The 15,783-nt window shown below is 46.1% G+C and overlaps 1 protein-coding gene across 1 annotated transcript in view; it reads right to left on the bottom strand.

Annotated features, from left to right (window-relative positions):
• Positions 1-15,783, bottom strand: part of LOC126262207 (venom dipeptidyl peptidase 4-like) — a 425,317-nt gene that overhangs the window by 133,812 nt on the left and 275,722 nt on the right. The gene's annotated exons all lie outside the window — the stretch shown is intronic.

Genomic DNA, 15,783 nt, shown 5'->3' with positions numbered 1-15,783 from the left:
TTGTTTTCTGTAGGACTACTAGTTTGCACGTAGTGATTAAAAGAATATAACAATTTTGCGAGTGGTATTTAAAGGCACTGAGGGTTGCGTAAAACCCATGGGCAGGGACAGCTGAGTAATCGTATGTATTGAGAACATGAGATAATTACAGAACAGCGGATCTCAGGACGTTGCCAGAAAATGAGGAGAGGTTTCAGTGGACATAAAATGTTGAACAGAAAACCACTGATATACTTAGAAGAGAATAAGAAAACGTGTAGTATTAGGTTGGTTCATTAGTTCGTATCGTTTTTGTTTTTAATGTTGGTATTCCGTTTGCTATGGGTTTATTTATTACTGTTATTTTTATTTGTAGTTCACTATTGCTATTTGAGCTTACATTTTATCATTTGGAGGCGTGAGTGGAGCTGCGGTCACTAGAAAACGGAGTGCCAAGTGGAGAAATCGGCGCGTTTCAGACATCTTCTTTTGTTGGAGTTCAGTAGAGGGGTGACAGCGGCGGAGACAACCAGAAATATTTGTGCCGTGTATGGGGACAATGGCACTGGACAAAGCACGGCTAGAAAATGGTTTCCTCGTCTTAAGGAGGATCGTTTTGACGTCAGTGACCCTCCACGTTCAGAAAGACTTTTGGGGTTTGATGAAGATCGTTTAAACGCATCAGTACACAATGATCCAAGTCAGAGTACTAGAGAACTCGCAGATGTGATGAACTGAGATCATTCCACCATCGTGCGACATTTTCATGCAGACGGGAAGGTCCACAAAGTGGGTATATGGGTACCGCGTGCTCTAAGCCAAAGTCACACAAAACGGCCGGTGGCCTCATGAGCGTCTCCGCTTGCTCGTCATCAAGTGGCTCGTGAACAACACCGACCATTCCTATCCTGTGTCGCTACTAGTAACGAAAAATGGCATCTTTACGCTGACACAAGGAAAAGAAAGGATTGGTGGAACCCAAACAAAGCAGCAACCGTACAAAGAGCTGTGCTCATCCACGAAAGATAATTTTATGCACGTGGCGGCACAGCAGCGGTGCGGTGAGCTACGAATTGCTTTCCCGAAGTGTAGCAATAACAGCTAACATGTATTGTCAACAACTGACACGTATTGTAGACGCAGTCCAAGGACAACGACCAGCAAGATTGCGTGATGCTTTATTCACGATAACGCCCGCCCGCATCCTGCTAAACCGACAAAAAACACTACAAGGGAGCTGGGTTGGGAAGCCATTCCGCATCCACTTTACTGACCTGATCTCGCGCTCTCAGATTTTCACATTTTCTGCTCTCTGTCGAACAACTTTCAAGAAATATCCTTCCCGGTCAGAAATGCTCTCCGAACACGGCGCGATGAGTTCTTCGCCTCAGAGCCATGTGATTTCTGCAGTCGCGGAATCGAAAAGTTACCGCAGCGTTGGCAAACTGTTGTAAATAGAGAAGGAGAATATCCAGGGTGGTCCATTGATCGTGACCGGGCCAAATATCTCACGAATTAAGCATCAAACGAAAAAACTACAAAGAACGTAACTTGTCTAGCTTGAAGGGGGAAACCAGATGGCGCTATGGTTGCCCCGCTAGATGGCGCTGCCATAGCTCAAACGGATATCAACTGCGTTTTTTTAAATAGGAACCCCCATTTTTTATTCCTATTTAAAAAAAAAGTTGATATCCGTTTGACCTATGGCAGCGCCATCTAGCGGGCCAACCATAGCGCCTTCTGGTTTCCCCCTTCAAGCCAGACAAGTTTCGTTGTTTGTAGTTGTTTCGTTTGACGCTCATTTCGTGAGATATTTGGCCCGGTCACGATCAATGGGCCACCCTGTATTATTGATGTTTTGCGTATGTTGTGTTTTCTTAAACTTATGGGAAAACCGCAGTACATTCTATATGTAAGTAAAGATTAAGCAACAGTTTTCGCATTTAAAAATCGAATCTGAACGCTGTTTATTTGATGAAAGATCGTGTTGTGTCTCATGTAGGAAGGACAAACGGCTGTCGCCTCGTGACACAATTCAGTAGCGGCAGGATTGTGGCCCGTCCACACTGCCGCTTATCGTTCCGGGAAGCTGCTACTAGTGCTATCCCACTACTGCCATGCGAATATGAAATCAGTGGATGCAGGAGTGCCATACTCAACACCACGCAGGATGTCGCTGGCCCTGCTTGACTAGCGCTCGAGAGGAGAGACATGCTGCACGCTCTGTCGTGCAGGATTGTAGAACCACGTCGTCGAGTCAGAAAATGAGCTTGTTTGCAGCGGGACAAGTTTCCACGCGGACAGTACGGCGATGTCTGGAGCAGCACGAACCGTCAACACGGCGACTAATGTTGCGGCTTCTATATTCATCGATATGATGATCAACTGTGGTCCTGAAAAGGACCAGGATGATGTTTCTGGTGTGAAAGGATCAGCCGCCAGAGAAACCTGACGCCCAGCAACGGCTGAGATCGCGAAAGAGCTTCCTGAGAACATCCGAGAAGCTCACCATTTCACCAGAAAGGGCAAGGCTGGAGTCATGGAAGAAGTCGACGCCTCACCTGCAGACGCCAGAAGCTGGACACAACGAGAGCTGGCTGGTGTGGAAATCTTTAAACAGATTACGATCAGGAGTTGGACGATCCAGAGACAACCTGAAGAGATGGGGCTTCATAACAGAAGATACGTCCTGTGATTGTGGACAAGAACAAACCACAAGCCACATGCTCCAGTGCCTTTTGTGCCCTACATCCTGCACGAAGATTGATCTCCTGCAAGCCACTCCAAGCGCCTTGGAGGTTGCAAAGTACTGGGCACATGTAATATAAATACAATTTGTGTGTATATATATATATATATATATATATATATATATGTACATATTTATTGATGTGTATGGCTACTGTAAATTTGTATGTTTCTGATTCGAGAATAATAATAATGTTGCGGCTTCCTAGACGCAGCAGCGGAGAGCGACGCGCAGTGAGACCACGGAGAGCCGGCCGCGGTGGTCTCGCGGTTCTAGGCGCGCAGTCCGGAACCGTGCGACTGCTACGGTCGCAGGTTCGAATCCTGCCTCGGGCATGGATGTGTGTGATGTCCTTAGGTTAGTTAGGTTTAAGTAGTTCTAAGTTCTAGGGGACTGATGACCACAGCAGTTGAGTCCCATAGTGCTCAGAGCCATTTGAACCATTTACACCACGGAGTCTTTTCAGATGGACCTCACAAGGAGAGGTCCCCAACTGCAAGATCGACTTTTTGAAACCAAATATATTGTGTTGTAGGTTAAGATCCCAGGTATCACATCCTGCAGCCATTCACCTGGTGGGCCCTCGTTTGCGAGAAACTGACGAAAAAAGAACTGAATTTTGCGCGTTGCCCAATAGCATTAAAAAAAGAGAAGTTAACCTGTATGGTTGTCTGGAGTAATGGGTAGTGTTGTGGACTGTTAAGGCAGCCAGTCCACAGTGAAGTAGCCGAAAGGGCACGCGTCAACTCACGCCGTCTGGCGTTAAGTCTGGAACAGGATACGTGATGAATGTGATAAAGAAAAGAACGTAGCTACTAGAACACTTAACTTTTATATCGTCCTTTGGTATACAGCATTCTTGATGATACAAGTGAGACTATCTTGAGATACATGCAATGGTACAAATGGCGCCTTGCTAGGTCGTAGCCATTAACTTAGCTGAAGGCTATTCTAACTGTCTCTCGGCAAATGAGAGAAAGGCTTCGTCAGTGTAGTCGCTAGCAAAGTCGTCGTACAACTGGGGGCGAGTGCTAGTAAGTCTCTCGAGACCTGCCTTGTGGTGGCGCTCGGTCTGCGATCCCGACAGTGGCGACACGCGGGTCCGACATGTACTAATGGACCGCGGCCGATTTAAGCTACCACCTAGCAAGTGTGGTGTCTAGCGGTGACACCACAGGTAGGCTAACAGCTTCACATGCAAGAGGCTGGACGTTCGAGTATCGCCAGCTGTAGTACTTTTTTATTTTTATATCTTTATCGAAATAACTTTGATCATTATTTTTATTGAAATAATTGGTTTAAATGTAATTTTTTATTTCTGCTACTTAGTCACATCATTTCATTCACCATGCCCCCGGTAGCTGTGTGGTCAGCGCGACAGATTGTCGATCCTAAGGGCCCGTGTTCGATTCCCGGCTGAGTCTGAGATTTTCTCGGCTCAGAGACTGCGGGTTGTGTTATCTTTAACCATCATCATTTCATCCCCATCGACGCGCAAGTCGCCGAAGTGGCGTCAAATCGAAAGACTTGCACCGGACGAACTGTCTACCCGACGGCAGGCCCTAGTCACGCGACATCACATCACCATATAAACCTTTTTTCTTTCCAAAATATCCACGGGTGCCCGTTGGACACTGTAGACCGGCAGTACACCCGTGGATATTTTGATTATTAAATACGCCGGGAGAACCTCAAGAATCACTTTTTTCATTTGTTTCATTTTTCCTTTCTATCATTCTTTTTCCAATCGGAAACTTTGTGATTATGAATTTAATTACATTTATCTATTATAATATCCAATTATTTGAAAATTCCGATATACCAGTTGAAAAGCAAAAGACCAAATGATCTAGTGATACTGACTGTGCAGTGGTGTGAAAAACGCACTTTTAGTTACTAGATATGCAAATTTTTGCATGGTAATCGTCATAGAAACATTTAAAACATAACCTAAATACGTATTGCACTATGGACAAAATACTTCAGATGAAGATTTAAATTAAAGCAGGGTTTACAAGTATAAAGAAATTCAAACAAAATAAGAAATAGATATAATGAACTCAATAATGTGAACGAAAAAACAGGGTGATAAAACAAAAGATAATAAATCTATATTAATATATTAAATTAATTAAGAACACAAGAACGAAGATTTCAAGTGGGAAAACAATGATAGGAAGAAAAATCACAGCAAATCAAGAAGTTGATATTATGATTAAAATTACATGACAAACAAATGAAAATAAAAAGTTATTGCACCTGCTGAAACCCGAAATCACAAACTCCTGTACGTGAAGCTGCTACCCTGTCCGCTACACCACACAACCAAACTATTTGACAGAACATTTTTGATGCTGTTGAGTGTCACACAAAATTCCTAAATTTTCTTTTTCATCAGATACTTGTAAATGAGAGTTCACCATGGCTGCAGTGCGTGATACTGGGGTCTTAATCTACATAACCGTACAGATGGTTTCAAAAAGTCGATCCCACCGCTGGCAAGCCACCCTTGTCAGTTCTGAGTGCAGCATCATGTTGGATGTGTCCTTGTGTGGAGACTCCAGTGAGAACGCATGCTCCCAGACTGTATTCTTCACCGTCTTACCGGCCACAGTACCTAGAGTGATGGTATTGGGGCACCACTAGTGCACTATGAGGTCAACGCTGGTTAGCACAACTATAAATTTGCTCACAAGTTGTGTTTAAGGCCAGGGACTGTGCCTTGACTTAGGGGAGTCCGTAACGTTAATTCTGAGTAAGAGGGTGCAAGACTGCAAGTTGCCCATGTTGGTCTGACCTACTTCAATACGGAGTACGTTTGACTGTTGCCTTGCCTGACACGTTCCCCAGATCTCTCAGCCATTCAAAATGTGGTGTCACCGCCAGACACCACACTTGCTAGGTGGTAGCTTTTAAATCGGCCGCGGTCCATTAGTATACGTCGGACCCGCGTGTCGCCACTGTCAGTAATTGCAGACCGAGCGCCGCCACACGGCAGGTCTAGAGAGAGACTTCCTAGCACTCGACCCAGTTGTACAGCCGACGTTGCTAGGAAAGATTCACTGAGAATTACGCTCTCATTTGCCGAGACGATAGTTAGCATAGCCTTCAGCTAAGTCAATTGCTACGACCTAGCAAGGCGCCATTTCTCCTTTGCTATGTATCTAATGAAGCATACCTCACGCCAGCCTGCGTGAGTTTATAGCGTGCATTTCGGCTTCCTCAAACAACACGGTGTTGGCACTTCTGCCGACACTTCGCAAAACACGTGCTCATGTGTTATCGAAAGACTAGTATGCTACTGCTTGCCAGCCCTACGACTAATGAACTGTAGCACAGAGTCGACAAAGCATATCTGCCATTGAAGGTGATTTAGACTCAATGCTCAACTGGGTCAGTGGCAGGCAGCTGTAATGACCAAATTACTGGAAAAATAAAAAAAATCACCTTACGTATCAAAATTAACAGGTGCCTTAGGTGAAGATCGGTGTCAGTCATTTTCTTCAGGCGCGTAGGACGTCATAGGCATTAAGAAACAGCTCATTTTACACTCGCCAACTGCGAATTGAGAACAAAAAAAAAACAAAGCAGTCACGTACCATCTTTCAGTTAATCGGCCCAGATGCAGTATACAGTGTCACTGAGCTGCTCCTACCGTTGGGTTTTATGCAATCTGCAACACCTTCGAACACCACATGCAAGATTTTCACATTCTCTCGCTCACTACACACGAGTCATTAGTCCTGCAGCAAAAAATGAACAGGACCTCTCTGTAAGAAATTTAATGCAGTTAAATTTTGTACCGGCATACGTTTTTGCTAGAGGTTATAGATTTCGGATTATTCGAGGAAAACATACAGTAGTGACCTTCCCAGTACGAAGTTTAACTACATTACATTTCTCACAAAGAGATCCTGTTTATTTCTTCTATAGAGCTAATGGTTGGTGTGTAGCAAGAAAGAGATCATAAGAATTTCGAGTGTGGTTTTTGAAGGTGTTGCACGTTGCGTAGTAAACCCCATAGGCAGGCGAAATTGAATCACCATGTATACAGTAGAGGGTACCAAACATCAAGCAAGACAGTTATAGCCAGCAAAGCAGTTTTACCCAGTCAGTGCCTGGTTGATCAGCACCTGACACCAGAAACTATGTCAGTTGGGAATTATATTCAATTAAGTGGTTCCTTTTGTATGCTTCATATACGTGCCTTTTATCTGTTTGTCACCATCGTGAACCGACGGGCTCGTCTAGAGAAGTAGAAACTGTATTCTTCTCATGATTTGTGCTATGAATTCTGTGTGTACACTGTTCTTTATAGAGTGTTAGGCCGGTGTGTCTCTTTGTTCAAGTAATTGGTCAATAATAGCGTGAAATTACAAAGTTCACCTGTGCATTAGACTTACATTAATTGGATCTTAGGAGTCGAGCTATGAACTAGCGTCTGTGCTCCTCAACACATGCACTTTAAAAACGTGAAGAAGCATTAAAACAGACCAGTAATCCACACCAGTCTCATTCCCTTATTATCGCCGCATCTACCTCCTTAACCTGACATTTGAGTCATTCTGCACCATTTCCAATCACAGAGACCTGAAAGATCTCACTTTGACCCCGTCGCTGTCTCACTCCTGCACGTAGCCGCTCGCGTACGAGAAGAGGATGACCTCAGATCCCAAGTCATCTATGATCTGAGTGTGAGTTTCATAGTATGTTGCGACCCATGCCGGGATACTACATCAGATATGTGACATCTCTGTAGTAAATTTCATTCTCTGTATACCCCAAATCATCTAAAATATCCATATCGTAATCTTGCCACTGTATTGCGTAAAACAAATTTTCGTTATTTACTGTGTTTAGGTGAAACCTGGCTTACTGTTGCTTTTGTTCGTGTGTATTCGGCCTTAAGGTTATTGGTTAACAGTATGGAAAGTTTCCCACTGTTGTGGTTGGCAGGAGAGCCAACACCGGGTTACAAGAGGAAGCCGAAAGGCACGCGTTTTAGCTCACGCAGGCTGGCGTGAGGTCTGGAACAGGACGAGGAAATTAGAATTTAGAAAAAACGGGCGTAGCTGGTGGAATACTTAACTTTAATCCATTGCTGGGGAACGTCGCTCTTGACGGTACATTATTCACAGTATCAATAGTAACTGGTAATGACGCCTTGCTAGGTCGTAGCAAATGTAGCTGAAAGCTATGCTAACTATCGTCTCGGCAAATGAGAGCGTATTTTGTCAGTGAACCATCTCTAGCAAAGTCGGCTGTACAACTGGGGCGAGTCCTAGGAAGTGTCTCTAGACCTGCCGTGTGGCGGCGCTCGGTCTGCAATCACTGATAGTGGCGACTCGCGGGTCCGACGTATACTAACGGACCGCGGCCGATTTAAAGGCTACCACCTAGCAAGTGTGGTGTCTGGTGTATATGTACCCGTCATATGTGTAAATTGTCTAAAGGTGATACTGTATCGATTTTTATAAGAGTCCCCGGTATTGGTGTGAAGTTCCGTGTAGGAGGTGAGAGTACTTTGTATAATTCTATTTGCAAATTTTTCGGCATAAACAAATTCCAGACGATACGCAAAACATTCACATTGATTCTATATCTTCATTGCGACAGGGTCTGCAGCTGTGACGAATTAAGAGTTCATGATGCCTTGAGCTGCCATTCTCTTTACTACACTCATGCTCATAAATTAAGGATAATGCTCATACATGGTGAAACAACGCCCTGGTGGGCGGTTTGCGGGTTTAAATCACCTAGGGGTATGACCATGACGATGCATTTGACCTGCGGTCGTCGCACGGTAGCGCTGGCAGCAGTCCACATACGCAGAGGTGTGTTGGTGCATGTCAGAGTACGGTGCAGCGAGTAAGTGTGCAGACGTTTTCAGACGTGCTAATGGTGACAGTGTGTTGAAAATGGCTCAAAGAACACATGACGTTATGAGGGGTAGAATACTAGGGCAACTGGAGGCTGGTCAAACACAGCAGGTCGCAGCACGGGTCCTCCGTATGCCACAAAGTGTGATCTCAAGATTATGGCAACTATTCCAGCAGACAGAAACGTGTCGAGGCGCTACAGTACGGGATGTCCACAGTGTCCAACATCACAAGAAGACCGATATCTCACCAGCAGACGGCCACAGAGTACTGCAGGTAACTTTGCTCGGGACCTTACCGTAGCCACTGGAACGGTTGTCTCCAGACACACAGTCTACAGACGACTGAACAGACACGGTTTATTCGCCCGGACACCTACAAGGTGCATTCCACTGACCCCTGGTCACAGGAGAGCCCGTAAGGCCTGGTGTTAAGAACACAGTACATGGTCATTGGAACAGTGGTCCCAGGTTATGTTCACGGACGAGTCCAGGTTTAATCTGAACAGCGATTCTCGCCGGGGTTTCATCTGGCGTGAACCAGGAACCATATACTAACCCCTTAATGTCCTTGAAAGGGACCTGTATGGATGTCGTGGTTTGATGGTGTGGCGTGGGATTATGATTGGTGCACGTACACCCCTGCATGTCTTTGACAGAGGAACTATAACAGGTACATGCGGACGTCATGTCAGTATGTCCGCCTTTTCTGGGGTGCAGTGGGTCCCACCTCCTTCCTGATGGATGATAACGCACGGCCCCACCGACCAGCCATCGTGGAAGAGTACCTGGAAACAGAAGATATCAGGCGAATGGAGTGGCCTGCCTGTTCTACAGACCTAAACCCCATCGAGCACATCTGGGATGCTCTCGGTCGACGTATCGCTGCACGTCTTCAAATCCCAAGGACAGTCAGGAGCTCCGACAGGCACTGGTGCAAGAATGGGAGGCTATACCCCAGCAGCTGCTCGACCACCTGATCCAGAGTATGCCAACCCGTTGTGCGGCCTGTGTACGTGTGCATGGTAATAATATCCCACACTGATGTCGGGGTACACGTGCAGGAAACAGTGGCGTTTCGTAGCACATGTGTTTCGGGACGGTTTTCTCAACTTATCACCAATACCGTGGACTTACAGATCTGTGTCGTGTGTGTTCCCTATGTGCCTATGCTATTAGCCCCAGTTTTGTGTAGTGCCACGTTGTGTGGCACCAAATTCTGCAATTATCCTTAATTTATGAGCATGAGTGTAGATGTACGAGCGTACAACTTTGGCCGTAGGCCGTTTTCGAGTTTCTAAATCAGAAGCATTACACACTGCTGGCCACCGTAAATACAACACCAAGAAAGACAAGAGGTAGCACAACAAAATTTATTTTGTAGATAACATGTTGACCAAGTATCAAATGATTATGTTTACAGACGTCTGTGACATGTGGTTCCTGCCAGAATCAGTAGCCAGAGTAGCCGCCATTGTTGGAGATCACCGCTGCCACACGTCTCGGCATTGAGTCAAAGAGACGTTGGATGTGTTCCTGGGGTACAGCAGCCCAAGCAGCTTCCACACGTTGCCAACGATCATCTGGTGTGGCAGCTGGGGATGTAATCTGGGTCACTCGTTGAGCAACCATGGACCACATGTTTTCTATCGGCGAAAGATCCGGAGAGCGAGCCGGCCAGGGAAGCAATTCAATCTGGTTATTGACGAAGAACCTTTGGACAATGCGTGCCACGTGTGGTCGCGCATTATCCTGTTGAAATATGGCTGTGGTCGAGCCCTGAAGGTAAGGAAAGACAACTGGCTCCAGCACCTCGGATATGTAGCGCCGGCTATTTAAAGTACCGGAAATGCGTACTAGAGGCGTGCGAGAGTAATATCCAATACCGCCCCATACCATAATACCCGGTGCAAGACCAGTGTGGCGGTGCATAATGCAGCTGTCCAGCATCCTCTCTCCACGGTGTCTCCACACTCGAATCCGACCATCGTGGTGCTGCAGACAGAAGCGTGCCTCGTCAGTAAAGACAACGTCATTCCATTCTGCCGTCCACATCAGTCTGTCATCACACCATTGGCGACGGAGACGTCTGTGGTTCTGCGTCAATGGTAGACGAAGCAATGGACGTCTTGCGGACAGACCACTCTGCTGTAAACGGCGTCGAATGGTACGCGCAGACACTGGATGATGCGTTACAGACGCAATGTGCTGTGCTATGGTTCGGGATGTCACTGAGCGATCCGTCACTGCCATGCGCGCAATTTGCCTATCAGCACGTGCAGTGGTGCACCGAGGTTAATGCGATCGACCACGTCGGTCCGTCGTACCCTCCTGCATCCAACGGTCACATATCCGCATTACAGTTGTTTGGTTTCGTCCAACACGACTAGCGATTTCTCTGTATGATAATCCACAATCTCGGTAAGTCACTATCCTTCCTCTGTCGAACTCGGATACTTGATCAAACGATGTTCGCTGTTGTCTACGAGGCATAACTGATCGTCTTGTGAAACAACCACAAGGTAAACACACGTGCCGAACGTACACTCGTCGAAATCGCCAAGCCTTAAATGGCGCTGTGAGGTGGCGCCACAGGCGCGCGTGATGTGCGTCTGCGCTGAAATTCTAATCAGTTGCATATCTCATCGCTGCAACCCATGGTGTAAATTTCGCTTGATTCGGATGCTTCCTTCAGGGTGTTGCATTTACGGTGGCCAGCAGTGTACATTGGATGGATAATTATCAGTTATGAATTCAATATGGGTACAGGTCATATCCCAAAATGCACTAGAAGGGTTATAACTTGCTTTATGCATGTGGCTGTCGGGAACGGCCGTGCCCACGCATTTCGGTTGCCGAGGGGAGAGGAGAGGAGAGGGGAAGGCAGCGTCGGCTGCTTCCTGCATTTTGTGCTAAACGTGAAATCGGAGGCGACACTCGGGGTAATATTGCCGGTTTAAGTGTCACCTCCGTCGGATCGGAATCCACCTAATTTGTTGAAATATTCATCCTCGACAATTTTACCTACGGCTTAGGTATTATTTATTTATCGAAAATAATGAAAAATGAAAGTAGGTGAATGTACAACTAGATACTATGAATCGAAAGACAAAACCAGATTTTTGAATCTGTTTGCACATTGCATTTATTAAACACAGCACAGCAGTTATGTTTACAAAGTATGATTAACTGTGCGTGAAATAATTCTCAAAAGGATGTACACTAAAGGCCACTGTCATTTTTGTTTGATTCAAGATCATCGTCATCATCGTTTGAGGACGTGGTAGCGATGGTAACTTCATCAATGGCCATATCCATTATTTCATCTCGTTGATGATGATGATGATGATGATGTTTGGTTTGTAGGGCGCTCAACAGTGTGGCAATCAGCGCCCGTACAAATTTCCAACCTTTGCTCAGTCCAGACTCGCCACTTTCATGGATGATGATGAAATAATGCGGACAACACAAACACCCAGTCATCTCGAGGCAGGTGAAAATCCCTGACCCCGCCGGGAATCGAACCCGGGACCCCCGTGCTCGGGAAGCGAGAACGCGACCGCGAGACCACGAGCTGTGGATATTTCATCTCGTGTCCAATACTCTTGGTCCAGCTGCCGCAGTTTCCTGCAGTAGCGTTGCCAGTGTTGTGCAGGAACTCAAAGGAAAGCAGTATTTTCTGCACTCCTTCCTTCGGCATGTCATTAGTGATATTGTTCTCCCTGAAATTGTATTTTATTTTCGCCCATGTCAGTTCTGTCCGATTTATATCGCATTTGTAGCGCGGTAAACGGAGTGCTCTGAGCAATTTCATCCACGCCATACAGTTTCACGGCTGGTTTGTTTTCCTTTATTTTACATAGCATTTCAGCCTTCCTCACTGAGTCGTAGCACATTTGCCTGTCTCGGAACCACTCTAACATCGTAACCCTGAAATCATATTTTTAAGCATCCTGTCGAACTTCCTGCTTCGGTACGGGGCATTATCCATACAATCACAGACTTGGGTGGAATATTAGGAATCACCATATCTGCAAACCCCCCCCCCCCCACCTCACCCATCGACGTCCCCTAGTTTCGTCTACTTCAAGAAATTTGCAAGTTAGTGGAAACCGTTTCTTGCATGAAATTTCCTGTCGAACTAAAACTGTGCGCCAGACCGTGTTCCCAGGATCGAGTCCTGGTTCGGCAGACGGTTTTAAGTCATCAGGAAGTTTCAAATCAACGCACACTCCTCTGGAGCGTGAAAATTCGTTCTAGTTTCTTGCATCTTGCTTCAAGTACTTGTCGAATTTATCATTGCGTGGAAATTTTTGTCAAACTTAACAGAAGTTCTGTGTGTACAGTACCGGTGCCAAAGTATCACTGTCGCAAAGGAGACTGGCACAAAGACAGATGGGCCAAAAAAAATAACCTTTGCAACAACTAAAGGCATATTATTGGTACCACAACTCAGGGTAGTGCAAAATGCTTTTACCAGTCAGTTTGTTTCACCAGAAAAGAAAGTAAAGTGGCAGTATAGACGTCATTAAATTTTAGCAGATTTTTTTAATGTTACCTTAAACATACATGCATTGCATTTGCGATAAAAGTAGTAAGTACTGCTTGCAAAAGTCGAAGAGTAATTAAAACGCAGTCTCTCGGTGAGATGCCACTCCGCACTTTTGTTTGCAGTTATGAACTACCTGTTTGTGAAATAGACAAGAGAGGTTCGAAATTTGAATACGATATCCTCAAAGTTTTTAATCTAATTGAAGTCCTGTAGCTAACTGAATAGTTTTTCCTAGCAACATTAATATGTACATCTCTAACATTTTTTGTATTTGTTATTTTTGTGATTGATAACGATTGTCATTCATTAATAATAAAGCAACAGCAGCGGATTTTAAGAATAACTGCACTTCTTCAACTAGTACTTGCGACAAGTTCCTAAAATAAACTGCCCCGGTAAATTGAAGAAGTAAACTTGAATGATTTGTTGAAATGTAAACACCTCAGCAAGTGCATACAGAAGTTACTTGCTGGTGAATACAAGCCTTTCGTAATACGCCCACGATGAGGAAAACAGAACACTTTCAACGACTAGAGATAGGACGGCCATATTCACAGGACGCGTACATTAGTATGTTCTGCAGAAATGATAAGCATTTGAAACATGTCAGTCCGCTGGTTCAAGATCAACATCAACATCGCGGCGCAACACCACCTACCGGTAAAATGTGCCTGGGGCTCTCATTGTCGCTATAAACCGAAGGTAATGCATCAGTGTGACTCGAGCAGCCAAATCAGAGAGTTTGAGGGAGGATGCATTACTGGCCTGAGGGAACTAATGCATGCAGCCGGGAAATTGTTGCTCGTGTGGGACGAAGTGTTTCGGCAGTGCAACGGGTGTGTGCAGAATGGTTTACGGAAGGCCGTAGAACACTACGGGAAGGGTCAGACCGCACCAACCAGTCCACCTCTCAAGGAGATAGACAACTCATCCGAATGGCATTGCAGGACGGATGTATGTCCTCCTCGGCTCTGACGAAACAGTGGAACAGTGTAGCACATCCTATACTACCGGGGATGACAGACCGTCCCCGTTTATTACGGCATGGGTTACGTGCGCGTAGTCCACTTCTCAGCCTACCATTGACATATGCGGAGAAACATGGTAGACGGCAATGGTGTATGGAACGACGTCACTGGGGACAAGAATGACATCAGATAGTGTTTTCAAATGAATCTAGGTTCTGTTTGTTTGAAAATGATGGTTGCATTTTTCGCCAGAGACAGCGGGAACAGCATCACAATGACTGCATTTGCACAAGACATACGGCGCCAACTCAAGGCCTTATGGCGCGGGGTGATGTTGGGTGCAACCACAAATCACAGTTGGTGGGTGTCCAGGGCGCTGTGACCAGTATCACCTATGTGAATGACATCCCGCGACCCACAGCTATACCCTTCCTGCACAACACCCCGGCATCATTTTTCAGCAGGACAATGCACGACCACATGTTGCTGCCCAGACACGTGCCTTCTTGGTGTCACAGGGTGTCAGTCTTTTGCTCTTGCCCGCCAGATCACCAGACCTGTCGCCAATCGAAAATGTGTGGGATATGGTGAGACGACGGGTGTAGCGCTGTGACCCAGAGCCAACCACCACAGATGAAGTTTGGAATCAGGTGAATGCAGCACGGACGGCTGTACCACAGGACGCCATTAGCGCCTTATACGCGTTTATGCCATCACGCATGGAACAAGTTATCAGTGCCCATGGCGGACACTGTGCCTACTAGGCAACAGGACACATGCTGAACCGAGGCGACTGGAATGCTAAGGATTTCTGCAGAACATATTGCTGTACATGTGTGATGAATATGAACTTCCTATCTCTATTTGTTCATAGTGTTCCGTTTTTCTGAACATGAGTGTACTTCGCGTCTAGGAGATGCCAGACGCTGGCAGCGCTCGGAGACAAATGGATGTCTCTCAAGTAGCGCCGATTCTACAAAATTGTTAAGGTTTTCGTGGCCACTAGTCGACAAACTGTCTATTGGCTTCTGTCTCGGGTTCTTCGGCTGACGTTCATCTGATGATTTTACTGACGTTTCGCCAGCATGAGTGGCTGGCATTGTCAAAGCCTCACCCTCCATTATCGGTGGTGAACTGGAGCCGAGCTCGCGGCCGCAGACTATATGTACCTGGCGCGCCAACGTCCGAGGGCTCCTCCGCGGTCATTTCCGGTGCGGTTCTCCTCTTGCTACCTACGACGATCGTTCGCTGCAGTACGGGAAGCTAGCATCTGTCTGAAAATCGGCTTTACGCCGTGTTTGCGCAATATACGGCCAATTCTGCCCGTCACTCTGGGAATGTATGGCATAAAAGTGGTACCTGACATTTCTTTTTCTGATTCCTTACTTCGCCGAATGTTTGGCTCTGTTACACTTCTAATATAATTTGTGGAGTACCCATTGCTCCTCAGAACACTTTCCAGGTGCTGCATTTCGCGTCTGAGGTGCAGCGACTCACAAAAAACTGACATTACTGATGTGCTGCTCACAAGGGATGGCGAAAACCTGGTACACAGCGTGTATCGAAAACTGACACACACGGACCACCACCCGAACCAGAAAAGAGGCATGATTAATACGCTCGTGACGCGAGCAGGACGAATATGTGAGTCGCAGCT

Source organism: Schistocerca nitens, chromosome 6 (assembly GCF_023898315.1).
Source record: "Schistocerca nitens isolate TAMUIC-IGC-003100 chromosome 6, iqSchNite1.1, whole genome shotgun sequence".
NCBI classification, from domain to species: Eukaryota; Metazoa; Arthropoda; class Insecta; order Orthoptera; family Acrididae; genus Schistocerca; species Schistocerca nitens.
This window is presented reverse-complemented; position numbering and strand designations above follow the sequence as displayed.